The following is a 13,396-nucleotide window of genomic DNA, read 5'->3' as shown; positions in this document are numbered from 1 at the left end:
CAGTTCTATTCAATACTTCGAGCTTGTTCTGTGTTGTGTATTTATGCCCCACTCCTGTCTAAGGCCTCCATATGAGGCCGGCAGTATGTAATGAATGAATGAATAAATAAATAAATAAATAAATAAATAAATAAATAAATAAATAAATAAATAAATAAATAATACATACCTTCCCAATATTGCATGCAAGCTTTTGCAACAATCTCCAGTAACCAGCAACTTAGAATCGATCAGCCACGATTTAGCAATGCACAATAAACATTTATTGAGACTCATTTCCGAAGATGTATATTTGCTTCAATGCCAACAGCTTCCAATCACGCCATGAATATTCATAATTAAAATACAATGTCCAATTTTACATTTTAACAGCAATGCATGCATGCCTTATGCATGCATACCGTGATGTATAACATTATCGTGAGTTTTGTGCAATAAATAAAATATTCCTTTCTGCAAATACCACGTATCAGTTCCACATCTGTAGCGCATGCCTAGAGTTTTTACTTAAGCTTGTCCTCTGAAGTGAAGAGAATAATAAAAAAAAACACGTTGCCCACGAATTAATTCAGTTTTGGCCAAAGTTTTGGCTCCCGTACAGGAGCTTTGTTCACAAGTGAAAGAGATCGTGCTTTTATTCGTGGTCAGTAAGTGTTTTTTCATTGTTTTCAGGTGTGTTCCTCAGCAGATGGGTTTTAGGCCTGTTATCTATTAGAAAGCGTCATTCGAGGTAGTGGTCGAGAGTGTTCTTATTGTTTGTACACGTAAAAGGGTTTATAAAAATTGCAACACGAAAGTGGGACGAAGGGCATGCAATAGTTGATAAACCAAAACAAAATAATGAAATACAAACATGAAGAAAACAATCTGAATAGAATCAATTGTGCTTGAACCCCTGAAGTAATGATCGAGTTAGGGTTCGCAGGTTTAAGCTACAGCAATTCGGCCGCAATCAGCCGTGAAAGATTCGTTCAAAAACACAGTTCAAGTATAACTAACGGCTCAAAATTCATGGGTTTCAGCCACATCAGGCCACCTATGTTGCGGCTGCATAAAGTATGTTCGGATTTGATTAAATGGGTTGCATGAACACCTAAACCAGGGGCGTAGCCAGAAATTTTTTTTCGGGAGGGGTTCACACCAGCCCAACGGGGGAGGGAGACAGAGGCATCAGTTTTTTTCTGTGACGTGACTATAGTCGGTAGTTTGAGCAGATTGTGTACATGTATATCGAGACCCCCTCTCCTCATGGGTATGCTTGCGAAGAGAGTACGTAAAAGTAATCACAGTAAAATACTGTAAAAGACAGGTAATTGATTGATGAATATGTGGGACTTAACGTCCCAAAACCAACATATTATGAAGGATGCCGTAGTGAAGGGATCCGCAAATTTCGACCACCTGGGGTTTTTTAACGTGCACCCAAATCTGAGCACACAGGCCCACAGCATTTTCGCCTCTACCGAAAATGGAGCTGCCGCAGCCGGGATTTGATCCCGCGACCTGCGGGTCAGCCTTAGCTCATAGACCACCTCGACGGGTGTAAACTACAGGTAGAGCAACCGTTTGGTGCAAGAGCCTTTTGTGGCACGATTGAATGCACTAGTCATCGAAAAGTTATCACTGCGAAGACCCGCCCGATCGGTGAAGACATTGTTAATTGTTAATCTCGGTTAAGCGTAGATAGCATAGTCGTCGTCGTGGCGAAGTGCGTTTATTAATTTAAGGAAAGCACTCATCACAACGAGAAATGAGAAGTGTATATGCAGCATGTTTTTGTACATTCAGAATTACATTTCAGTTTTGCTTACTTTGCTGAGCGAATAATTTCTAACTATCGATATTTGTGACTGCATGCCTAAGGGAATGATTTTTATGTTATGCACTATATGTCAAGCAGCCCTGACACAGTGATATTTTTAGTCAACTTACTTTACTGCGCGAATCCAAGCATGCTTGCGATACGCAATAAGTCGTTTGTTTGGAAGCTATGCTGCACGATGCATAATTTCGCACGCATTATTTTTCGAGCAGACTTTCTCGCAACCTTGCGCGAGATTACAGTTGCATTGAGACTTTTGATAACAATGAAGTACACCAATCGTAGAGGTTTAATTATGCAATCCGCAAGGGCAAGGTAGTCATCGTTGAGAAATGTTTAGTTTGGTCTCAATCGAAAGTGCATTTGGGACAAGACTATATATATATATATATATATATATATATATATATATATATATATATATATATATATATATATATATATATTGAGAAGCCAGTTATCAGAAAGAAGCAGTTCCTTCATCGATTTACATTTCGGCCATGGCACGACCTTCGTCAGAGAGTGAAAAGTGAACAAGACATATTCCTCTATCAAGGGCCACTGATATCTCAAAAAAACGTCAGGAGTTCAAAATCAAACATCGGTGACAATTTTTTTATCTATCACCCCATGTAGCAAGATGAGGGCTACCACTCAAGGCACATATGAATAGGAAGCCATCGCATCAGTGAAGCATATAAATTAGTAAAACGATGATGAGGCCGCGAAGGAGACACGAGAGATTAGGGCTACATGCGCGGCAAAACAGGTGTCAATCGAATCTGCTCCAGCACGGCACACATAAAAGTTCTGAAAGATCACCAAACAATCACCGCCATTTCCTTTTACCTAAACAGATTCATACTATACAGAATATTTCATCTTGCAGCATAAACATGCTATGTATTTTTCTATTTGTTTATTTGGTAATGTATTAAAATGACCAATATAGCTGGAGTGGACATTATTGCAGTGGAACGAGAAAAAAAGCAGTATTACAGTGCAACAAAGCGGATGTTTGCGCTGTCAAAAATTGCATACATTTGCGCAGCAGCTCTTGCGTGTTCACAAAAAGTAAACAGTGTTCTAACTAGTACGTGCATTTACGTTTGCAGCACTTACGCTAGCGTAAACATGAACAGTCTCATCCAACACAAAATTTCGATTGATCGGTTCACTACTGATGAAAGAATAAACTCTGGTCTTCTTCAGAGCATAGTGTACCATAATCAATTTCCCAGAACGCGTGAAATTCTACCAGAACTGCCAGCGCACGCAACACAAGTTTACTTACGTTGTACTGTGCACAATCCGTGCCTGTCAGTTGTGTGTTTGGGGCATTCCGATGCGAGTCATTGGAACTTCTTGATGATTGATTGATATGTGGAGTTGAACGTCCCAAAACCATCATATGAATATGAGAGACACCGTAGTGGGAGGCTCCGGAAATTTTGAGCACCTGGGGTTCTTTACCGTGCACCCAAATCTGAGCACACGGGTCTACAATATTTCCGCTTCCATCGGAAATGCAGCCGCCGCAGCCGGGATTCGATCCCGCCACCTGCGGGTCAGCAGCCGAGTACCTTAGCCACTAGACCACCGCGGCGGGGCTGTTTGCCTGGCTGGTGTATTTCAAATATGAGGATGCAGCTCTGAGCAAGGTATGTGTGCTTTTTAAAAAATAAAGTTAAGGCAAGGGAACTCACGACGTTTTCAGGGTTTTGATCCTCTTTCCATTCATGCGCTAGAAGAAAGCGCTCACACATTTAAGAAGCCAAAACGAGTGTGACTGCCACGTGACCGCTGGTTTACACGCGTGTAAATCTGCGTGGGAATTGAAAAAGATAATAGGGGATTTTAGCTTGTACGTATACTTCTTAACGTTATCGTGTTACTGGATACCAGTTTTTGTTTGCCGTTTTACCGGAACGCATATTTTGCAACGTTTTGGCCTTCATACGTAAACGTTTACGTACGCACCTGAATCCGTATACCTTTACTTAGTTGCACACCATAAATGGTAATTCTAAGTGCAATAAACTGTATTTCACTTGCATAAAATTGAATCACCATTGCGTCAAAATCACGAGGCGTTTTTTATAATGTACAGCATCCTGGTATGCGCGAATGTGTGAAAAATACAAGGTAACTGCAACGATGGTGTCGACATCTTGTGACACTTCGTGCAACCGCAGTCATGAACAGGTTGGCCTACGCCTAATGTTTTCGAGGTGAAAATGATTAAAAAGGCAACTCATTAGTAATAGTGCCATTGCGTGCTTTTTTTCACCAGACGAACAATGCGCGATGTTTCTGCAATAGCAATTTTGTGATTACATAGCGCCAACAATTCAGCTTGTTGGGGGCTAGCACGTTTCCGGTGTCTATGTTCTATGCCATTTTAGCTTTGGCAATCCGGCTGAAACAATGTAATCGCTATTGGCGCTAGCACGTCGGCTTATTTTGACTCAACGGCTCGAGTCTCCGCTGTGGAGATAGTGCGAGTTGCTAGGAACGAAGGTGCGTTTGTGAGATAGGGCCTGAAACGTAAAGCTTATCCGGCAGGTAGTTTACGTTACGTAAAGGCCCGTGCATGCGTAGATTTTATTTGGTATCCGGTAACACGGTAACGTAAAGAAGTATAGTACAAGCTAAAAGAAGGTGCATTTGTGAGATAGGGCCTGAAACGTAAAGCTTATCCGGCAGGTAGTTTACCTTACGTAAAGACCCGTGCATGCGTAGATTTTATTTGGTATCCGGTAACACGGTAACGTAAAGAAGTATACGTACAAGCTAAAAGCCCCTATTCATAACTATTCTAGTATGTCGTGTGTGTCTCTGATGCATGAAACGTTGTTTGCACAGACTTTAATTGCTTGTAAAAAATCATGGTTACCATGTATATTGCCTTCAATTTCACATGATCGCATGTCTACTCATGTACCTTTATTCTATGAAATTATTGTTGTGCGTTATGTCGTTTGTTGAAGAAATTGCTCGGTGTGCCCTTCTAGTCATGTCAATTTAAAGGGACGAAAAAACTAAATTGTCCTATATTTTTTCCGCATTATGTGTATTTTGACGCGGTCAACACTTTCAGCTAACAAACGTCGTCTTTTTCAAACAATTATTTACCGAAATATTGATCCATCGTGACCAAGGCTCCCTTCCAAAACCACCCCATGCTGACAGAGGCAAGCGCCGCCACAACTCTGCTCAAGCCTGCCGCTGAATTTCCGCTGCGCACACATGCGTTCTCTGCTTCACACACCAAACCAAGCTTCAAACCATGCGCTTAGCTTCGCACAACTTCGCCTTTACCGTCATAAAATGATACATACAAACCATCTCGCTACGTTAACAAACCTTACTTATCATCCATAGACTTTTCCAAAGTTACCTAGAGGGGACACGAATTCAAATGAAGCGTCGAGGTCACCACAGCGCTTTGAAAGTTTTATAGTGCGTGAACACTACTGCAGCAAAGTCTACTACTTTACAATAAATAAATAAATAAATAAATAAATAAATAAATAAATAAATAAATAAATAAATAAATAAATAAATAAATAAATAAATAAATAATTGTGCAGTGTCTTGAGGAACTAAGTACTTTGTGCGAAAAGTCCTTCCAAGAGGTATTGTCATCGATCGCAACAGGCTTCTCAATCGCTGCGTATCCTTGGCGCTAAATATAGCGCTGGAAGCGTGGTTGTGAGATCTTAACATATCTGTTCACTCTCGGGCTTTTCATCAGCCAAGGAGAGAGTTCACATCACTTCTATTGTACTCCATTTGCTCACGTCGAGTAAACGTGTATCTGTGACGACTGGTTTCCTAACGACTAAGTTTTCTGGCGTGCCACAGTGCCGTGCGCTTCATCACGCTCGTCGCCAGTGCATTCACTCCAATGTTTACCCGAGGCGCAATCCCGGGTTTCCGGCTTCCGCCCTTTTAGAAAAGGAAGAACACTTCCTGTCCCCCTTTTCCCCTGGTAAAGGCTGCTAGTGTAGGCGTTGTTGAATGTGCTGTGACCCCGCCGGAAGTGCAAGGGCGACATCACAGGTTCCACGTGTTACCTTGTAATGAAGCATCTTATCTGTAAAACCGTGCAGTGTATGAAATACGAGCTGTTTAAAGGTCGGTAACAGATCACACACACAAAAAAAAAATTGTGAGGAGTCGATACTCTAGAATATGTAGAGTCGATTGTCCTTCCCATCAGATCAAGCATGGACGCAATGGAGCATGGCAGATACATAAGCATAACGGCTCCCGTTGGTCGTTGTGTGCTATATTTTCAAATAATAATAATAATAATAATAATAATAATAATAATAATAATAATAATAATAATAATAATAATAATAATAATAATAATAATAATAATAATAATAATAATAATAATAATAATAATAATAATAATAATAATAATAATAATATACTATTATTATTATTATTAATGATAATATATTATCAGGGGGTTTACGAGCTAAAACCTCGATATGACTATAAAGAACGTGGAAGTGGAGGGCTTCGGAAGTTTTCACCATCTGTTGTTTTTTAATGAGCAGAGACATCACACAATACATGGGATTGTAGATGTTCAGGGATATATTCAAATATTCTTAAAAAAGCTAATAAATGTAACTCTATTTATACAGATAGAAAACGGCTGGTGCGACTTAACAGTAGTAACTTCCTCTATGAATCACGCAATGCTATCCGGCTATCTGTCTGAAAGGAATGATTTATTAATATGTACGTAAACGAATGTGTATGAACGTGACGGTCAACCGTTATCAAGAACACGCGTGTACGAGTACTTTTGTGTGTACTTGCTTGGGCGAGTTAATAGCTATTCAATGTTACCTTATTGCGCACTGCTTAACAGACGAACACTTGTGATGAAGGACTACATGGACACAAGCGCAAACTTTCAACTGAGTTCATGGGACAAACACATGATGCTTTTATGCAATCCAGTTTCATGGTTACAAAAAAGGTTTACAAATAAATTACGAAAAAGTTTTATACCGTACAGTTCAAATTAGCACTCATGCCGGTAACACACACCTCGTGCATTACGGGTTAAGATACCCAAGTAACGCAGAACGTTGAGTCAACGTGGTTTGAATGGAACGATGTGAGGCAACGTTAGACAGTAAAATATAACTTTGCACCGACGTTTATTGTATTACATTGCCATAACACATTGTATTTAATGTTGCAGCAACATTCCAATAATCAAGTTGTCCTAACATGATGTTTTTAATAAGGTGAGAACATTCAAATTATTACGTTGCCCTAACCTAATGGTTTTAATGTGGCAACAACAATCAAAGAATCACATTGCATCAACATTATATATAGACATCAAGCCCATGTTTAATAGCGAACATAGGGACAGCATGGAGGACACAATCGTTGAAACATTCAATAACACACATGAGAACTTTTCCAACTTCGTGTACTCATTTGAATGATGGCTGACAGTGGCTAGTTTGTGTGTTTGTGTAAGCAATAGAAGAAGCACGAACAATATAGAAAACAGTTCAGCCTATATTTTTCATACACCAATCCTTCTATGAATTTGATTTCTTTATATAGCTGCATCCTTTGTATTTATTTATCTATTTGTTTGACTATACACTACTGCCGTACTGCAGGAGACGAAAAAGAACATCATGAGTCACCTGACTTGGCCTCTATAGCTCCACATCATGCATTATTTACAGAGTGTCTGCATTGGCAAAAAAAAAAAAAAAAGAAACACAATAGCATAATCACACGGTGGAGAACATTGCGTTGTTCTGTTATGGCTGTAGCTAGATACACTAAACACAGTAAATTCATATGTGAGAAAGATATGAAGCAAGCCTTTTAGGACTCCGTTAAAGGGATTCAGACGTCGAATTTACAGGCGGGCTTCATCTTAACATGATTGCATGAAGACTTGAAGAATACAAATTACCAGTATATTTTAATTATTACTGTGTGGTTGTAAAAATAATATAGGAAGCATTATGGAAAGCTTTATGAAGTGAACAAGCCGTTGTTAAATGAAACTGTGCCTGAAGTATGATCCATCACCACAATATTGTTTTAAAGAGTGCTTTCAGATTAAACACACAAGATACAGATCTACTAAAACGGGACCCACATGCATGCATGATGCAAAACAACAGCTACAACCAACGCTACGATTGGGAAGAACTATGGAAGTGGAACCAGTATGAACCATGGATCTAGAAGATCTGTTGTTTCACAGAGCCCTTACTCTTAAGGAACATAAAAGACAATGCAATGATTTGAGCAAAAGATACGAACACAAAAATCTGTGACTGGATAAAGTAATAACGTAAAATCATGGTCGCTAAATATATATATATATATATATATATATATATATATATATATATATATATATATATATATATATATATATATATATATATATATATATATATATATATATATATATATATATAGATAATGTTACGAGTAACTTGTTTAATGATCTATTTACAGCGCACAGAACTCGACGAGTAAGATGGCGCCAGACCAGCATCCAACGAAAACTGACTTCGTCCTCCTCTCTCATGCACTCATGCAGCCGTGTTTAGCGGCTGTTTTGTATATATATATATATATATATATATATATATATATATATAAATATATATATATATATATATATATATATATATATATATATATATTAAGGAAAACACAATAATAAAGAAAAAAAGAATGGGAGGAAGCGAAAAAACACGCACACTAGATGTCACAAAAAAGGTCCATCGCCGAAACTTCAGGAGGACGGTCGAACTCACAATAAATAATTAGACATGCTGAGCTTTCGGACAAAAAAGGGTGCCCATTCTTGTTCAAAACTGCCTTGACAACTGTTTGCAGTACTGAACTATCTGATGGCATCTGTGAATGATGAAAATGCAAGAGTAGCTGTATCAGGTGCTCTGCACTTGCACCTTTATTGGAAACTCTCATCGTCAAGACAGCATTTCATGACTTCTTTAGAATTGTGTGTAAGTAAACATTAGCCGAAAATAAAGAATTGTAAAAAAGTGTGTTATTCTGTTACTGCCAAAGCTATAGTTCATGGCACACACAACAAGCACCAGGCCTGCAGAACACACTGTCTGCAAGCATATATAAACATCAAATTGCACCGCCACGAAAGACTGCACTAATACACAAGGATGATCACTCACAACACACACAGGAGACACCAACGTGAAAAAAGCAGGCCTGCTGAACACACTGTGTTGTTGGTGAGAAAACCTAAACCAAAAGTTGCAGTATCGTGAAAGGGCACAGTAATCTGCACGTGATATCACCCACAGCAAATCTGAGAGACGCCTACAAGGAGATGCCAAGCCTGCACAATACACTATGCAGAACACAAATAACATCAGACCACTGCAGTCCTCTTGCGATTTGCCCAAAGCCTGGCTTAAGCTTCACTTTGACTGTAATGCTTATGTCAGCTTGAACAAATGCACCTACTAATAGTGATGCCCTTGCTTGAGTAGGTCGAGTGAGCAGAGTCACAACTGAGCAAAGCTGCTAATGAGATGCCATTCTTTCTTCACATGGCTTCACGCAGCTTTCTATGTAGTCGATATAGAAGTAGCATCACGTTTTTGCAGCTGTCTGGACTACTGATGCATTTGGTCAACTGCAGTGTTTTTCTCGCTGATCACAACACAAATGGCTGAGGCACATGTCACAGGTGTGCTCCTTTCTCCATAGCATGCCACCGTGCACCTCAATGCTGCAAGATCTGTCAATTACTGGTCCCATAACAACGCCTTTTCACTATAACAGTCGAGGCGTGAATGGTCGCAGTCTTAACAGGTCTTTTTTCTTCAGTAAAAGCGGCTACTATGCTTTTTATCTCTAGTAGTTCCTCATTCATTTCATTTTTTTCCTACTAAGTCTGCTAGTGCAGGGCAGGCTTTTTAAGCAGCATGTTTGTTGTCGACAGAGTAGGTACGGTAGCCTATCAGCAGTTTGGCGGGCTTCCCTTTCTGTTACAGCGTGGTGTATATCTGTGGTCCAAAATGCACAAGTGCAGCTCATGAACAACTTTCAATGCGTTCTTGAATGAAGGTTTAGCTGCATTTACCAAACTGTCAACTATTCAATTAGACTGATCGTGATTTGAGCTGGAAGCCGTGTGTAATCTGCCATGACTTGGTGAACGTGGCGAGCTCTGTACATAACAATTGTGGACTATTGTCGCTAGTTCGCAGAAAGGGTGATTCATACCTGGGGACGTCTGTTGTCTGATAATCTTGTCGCACTGCTGCTCATTGTTACATTGATGCGCTTCTAGGATTAAGACAGCGGGGGAAGAGCCAAGACGTTATAAAGCTTGCCCCTTTAAGCAGCGAAGGGTGTAGCGGGTATACGCTTTGTTGCATGTCGGCGTAGAGTGCGCATGAAGCGTCTTTCTCACAATGAAAAGGTCCATTTCTGCTTGCGGAGTCGCCTCAGTTGGAGGACCGAAGTCTAAACTGTTGTAGATAAGGGCAACAGGTACGCCTGCTACGTACATTCGGAGGATCACCATCCGTTTGATAGATGCAGTCTATTATTTATTTATATATTTACAGAATACTGCGGTCGAAAGACCAAGCAGGGGGGCATAACAAAAAGTGATTCACAATGTAACTAAATAAAAGAAAGTTCAAGCAATAAAACATGTTAAGGCAGTAGAACACCGGATAGCATTTGAACAAAGTTAAATGGCAGCAAGAAATCAAATTGAAACCGAAGAATGCAAATAAAATACAACGTGAGACAGAGATCTTGAGTTGTACGGTTAAAAACGAAAAACTACAAAGTTATCGAAGTCAGGATTTTCATTATCACAGAATGCGCCAAAAGGTAACGCGTTCCAATCATTGATCGTCCGAGGAAAGATTGTGTTCATGAAAAGATTAGTACGTGCGAAGTAAGGTTCAAGAGTGTAGCTGTGAGTATGTCGAGTTTGTCTTGAGATTCGATTTCTTATATAAGTTTGTGGACAAATGTTAAATATACGGAAATAAAGTGAGTGTAGAAATTTCAGCCGGGCAACAGCTCTTCGGTATTGTAAAGTGGGGATATCATTATTAGCCATGATCGTTGTTGGCGAGTCATTTCTGCGGTAGGCATTAAAGATAAAGCGAACCGCCTTTCGCTGTACCATCTCAAGCTTCTTAACATCTTTCTTTATATGTGGGTCCCAAACGACACTAGCATAATCTAACTTTGGTCTTATAAAAGCATTGTAGGCCAACATTTTGATTTCTGGGGGCGCTGTTTTTAATTTGTGTCTCAAAAAACCAAGCTTTCTAGAAGCAGATGAGCATGTTTTATTAATGTGGCTTGACCATGTTAGGTGGCTTGTAATTGTGACGCCCAAATATTTATATTCGTTAACCTCAGTCAATGGACAGTTCTTGAGAGAATAGGTATAATTAAAACGGTGTTTCTTATTTGTTATATGCATGACAACTGATTTATCGCTATTTAATTTCATTGACCAATCTTCACACCACTTAGAAATAGCACAAAGGTTGGATTGCAGGCACTTCTGGTCATTCGGAGCAGTAATCGTTTTATAAAGTATGCAGTCATCTGCAAAAAGCTTTATGTGGACTTGTGATGTGTCTATTGATTCAACAATGTCATTTATATATACCAGAAAGAGAATAGGTCCAAAAACACTACCTTGAGGAGCTCCTGATGACACTGGTAGAATACCAGACATGCAGTCATTTACTTTAACATAATGCTTGCGATTTTCAAGGTAAGAACGGATCCAGTCAATGAGGTTAACAGGTAGACCTAGGACATATAATTTAGAAATGAGTTTGCTATGCGTGACAAGATCAAAAGCTTTACTAAAATCTAAAAAAATAGCATCAGTTTGATTCCCCGTATCCAGCGACGACGTAAACTCATGAATTGTTCTAACTAGCTGCGTTGTGGTCGATAATTTTTTTCTAAATCTAAATTTTTTCTAAATTGACTTACAATGGTGAAATAAAGCTGAAATCGCTGTGTGAACAGCATCCAGTTCGCCCTCAAATCGCCGACCATGCACTTACGTGCTAAGATGTCTCTGCTGCGGACGTTATTTTGTGTAGGAAGACGCGCATCAGGTGAACTCACTGGTGATGCTTAGCGGTTGCGTGGAGGTACTCTGCTTTTTTTTCACTAGTAGTGGTAATTATCGGTCCCACTTGAACGACTCCTCACACTCAATTGACTAGGCCACCCTACCTTGACGCCTTTGACAGAGAATGCAGAGTGGAAACACAGAAAAATAAGATGCTCCATGCTACTCTGTTATTATGATGAGGTTAGTGAGTTGAAATCGAAATTGCGCAAGCTTCAATTTTGACTTATTTTTTAAGTTGGTTTTGTAGCGTTATAGGACGGAGTCTACTGTAAAAGAAAGGCAGGTAAGGCAGCATCAAAAAAAGTGAGACAAAAGCTGTTTGCAAAAGATCGAATCAAGTGTATGCTCTAAAATATCTGCAAGGCAAGACGATGACTCAGTGAGGCTTGCTTAACATTAGCAGGTAAGTAGTTGATTGTACAAGTCTCTAATGCATTGTGTTAAACTCGGCTGATCAAACTGCAGCCTGATTGCGCGCCGTTGGTGTCGTCTTCTGTAATGAGTCATCTGCCTCACTATAGGCTGATAAAAATGATGAAGTTCGCTCACATTCACTCCTGAAATATATTTTGCGCTTAGCACTCATTCGGACTTGGGCTCAACAAAATTTTCTTGAGCCGGGCTCACACTCCCGAAAATTTTCTTCAACCGGATTCACTCAGACTGAAACTTAACAAATTTTTACTCACCCGGACTCATTTAGACGCACACTTATGGTTCGATCTGAATCTGAGTGAATCAACCGACTCATGAGTCTACCATGGCGTCGGTGCTCTTTAACACGAATATCTCACGTCACTGGTGGACTTCTGGGGGCCTTTTGATACTGTACCCTCAATTACGAGTTTAAGTGAACAATGTGGTTTAGTAGGCGTGAGTGTAAACGTTAATCTAGACAAGGCTGTACTGGTCAGTACATGGGGGTGGGCAAAAAGGAACAATAGAACTCATTGAGACTCCACACAAGAAACTTGCGAGAATACCATTCACCCGCACTTACACTCAAGGTTTGATCTGAATCTCGTCTACTCGCGAATGAGTTTGCCGACCTGTGTATATACATACCTCACTTACCTCACTCATTGCATGAATTTGTACTTGCTGCCTGCGGAGAGGTGCTGTTCCGAACACCCCGAAAAAGCGCACAAAAGGAAGCTCACAGCAACAAAGCCTGTTTGAAATCGCACCGCAAATATTTATGTTCTGAGAGCATATGGTCTCATGGTGACTACGCGTAAATATTCCACCGCAGACCCTTTTTCACAGGGGCATGTACAGAATTTTGCAGTGTCAAAATGAACCTTTTTCCGCTAAATTAGTGCTGTTTAGAAAAGTTGGCTGTTGGGCGAGTTGGTGCTTTGACATAGAAACTATCG

Source organism: Rhipicephalus microplus, chromosome X (genome assembly GCF_043290135.1).
Source record: "Rhipicephalus microplus isolate Deutch F79 chromosome X, USDA_Rmic, whole genome shotgun sequence".
In the NCBI taxonomy this organism is placed as follows: domain Eukaryota; kingdom Metazoa; phylum Arthropoda; class Arachnida; order Ixodida; family Ixodidae; genus Rhipicephalus; species Rhipicephalus microplus.
This window is presented reverse-complemented; position numbering follows the sequence as displayed.